Genomic DNA, 2638 nt, shown 5'->3' with positions numbered 1-2638 from the left:
AATATAAATATATTTTGGAATAAAAAGGCATAAGTCTTGGTATATAAATGAAACAAATATAATGGCTTGCTTGCACTCAGGAGTGCATAAGAAAGGTTCATAGTAAGTACATGATTGCATTGAGGAATGCAAATGAATAAATTATAGTAAGGATATACATTTCGCATTCGGAATAATCCAAGATAAATGAATGCACTAATAAGAATTCTTAATAGAGAAATATATAAATAAGTCGAACTCTGATGATATTTTTTTCAATAAACGATATTAAACTTGTCTAACATTAAATAAATGAAATTTCATTTTATTCCATATATAATAATTGAATGATATTTAAATGGTACAAATGAATTAAAAGAAAATTTGAATCATTCCGATAAGATATGTATAAGTCTTGCTAGATGAATAAAGCGACATAAATGGCAGCCAGCACTCAGGAGTGCATATTACAATATGTCAAGGATATACATATTTATTCCAAACTTATCAACAAATAAATATGAGATGAAAAAGTTAATAAATATATATGAGAGAGAGAAAGAGGGAGTATTTTTATTATACATATGAAAGTTTCATAAGAAATATTAAGAAGATTATTAATGAACGATACAAAGATTATTAACAAATATTTATACGTATTTAAGAGAAGTATGAATATTTTTGGAATAAAAATGCATAAGTCTTGGTATATAAATGAAGCGATTGAAATGGCTTGCCTGCACTCAGTAGTGCATATGATAGATTATAGTAAGTACATGCCTGCATTCAGGAATGCAGATGAACATATTATAGTAAGGATATACATTTCTCATTTCGAATGATCAAAATGAAAATGCACTTATGAAAGTATATAATAAATAAATATTTATATATTCCAGTATTATCTTATTTTTTTAAAGAAATAATATTTATTTATAATAATTGAAGATTATTTCATTCTCCTCCTAACATAATAATGTATTTATACTTAAATAGAGTGCAGGTGAATGAAAAAAAATTTGAATCATTCTAAATTAGAAATGCTTAAATCTTGCTAAGCGAGCGATATGATACAAAAATAACAGCCTTGCACTCAGAAGTGCATAAGATATGTCAAGGGTATACATTTTTATTCCGAAATTATTAACAAGTGAATATAAAGTGACAGAATTAATAAGTATATATATGAGAAAGAAAGAGGGTAATATTTTTATTATATATATAAAAGTTTCATAAGAAATATTAAGAAGGTATAATGAACAATACAAAGATTATTAACAAATGTTTATTCATATTTGAAAGAAATATAATTATTTTACGGAATAAAAATGTATAAGTCTTGGTATATAAATGAAACGAATGAAAAGGCTGTCCCACACTCGGGAGTGTGGGCGATAAATAGTTCAGGGACAGGTTTGCATTCAGAAATGCACCTGGGTACTCAAGCATGTAGATTTTTATTTCAAAATAATTCTAAAATTTGTATATGATTGTTAATAAATCAATAATTCTTTCTTTATCTTTTTTATATCTGTTCTCTTTTTATGATGATATATTTATATATATATTTTGTTTATTCAATACCAATACAATTTTTTTGCAAGTTGTAAAACGGCTCAATTATTGTAAGAGTCATTTTACGTAACTTGTATGATATATCATCATCATTTTACATAGATTCTAATTATTCTGATTAAAAATCTATAAGACTTGATGTAGTTAGGGAAGTTAGGATCTGTTAAAGCAAGCAGTAGTGATAAAATGAATTCATAATACAAATTTGTAAAAATAATATACAAGAATATTAAAACTATTTTATCTCAAATATATATATATATATAATCTTGTTTTTTTTTTTTTAATTTAATATTGCATTATTATTTCTTATAATTAATTATATTTTAAATATATGGGTTTAAAATTGTAAAATTGTATTACAATATTTTTTTTGTAATTTAATAGATAAAAAGTCTATTATATATATATGATGTAATATAAATATTAGACACTTGATGTAACTGCATACTTCGCGTTAATATAAACGTAAAAAATGAAATATTTGTAATCAGTCGATTAAATATAGATCTGATCTCGTTATGAATATGTTTATGGCAGTATACAAAATTGTGTATGCATTTTGTAATACGATCCAAGGGATAGTATACTTTTTGTTCTTTCTATTGTCTTTTTTTTTTTACGCGACTTAAAATTAATTTTTAATTATTGTGAAATATTCACAATTTTTTTCTTTTTTCATAACGTGTCTTGAATAATTTGCGAAGTTTATTGAACTAAAAATTAAATTCAAAATTAATTTCTAAGTGTATTAAATATTTGACGATTTTATATACAATTTTTCTTTTTTGGATTTTCATATTTGTGCGTAAGAATCATGGATAATTTTGTAATCTTGTTTAAAGGTAAAACACATTTTCTAATGCATTGAGAATTTGAAATGTTTAATACTAATTTTTTGTCCATTTTAATGCTTTATTGTCAAAAAGAAAGAACTGTCAAAAAGAATTTTTGGCCGTTTATTTTATATACAATTGTATTTTCCACACATGCTTTTTTATATAGTTTTTTGTTACAGAATGTATTATTCTAAAGTTTCAAGGCTACATATTACAAAATACAATATAATATCCTTTTATCAATG

Source organism: Vespula pensylvanica, chromosome 1 (genome assembly GCF_014466175.1).
Source record: "Vespula pensylvanica isolate Volc-1 chromosome 1, ASM1446617v1, whole genome shotgun sequence".
NCBI classification, from domain to species: Eukaryota; Metazoa; Arthropoda; class Insecta; order Hymenoptera; family Vespidae; genus Vespula; species Vespula pensylvanica.
Note: the sequence above shows the minus strand (reverse complement) of the source record.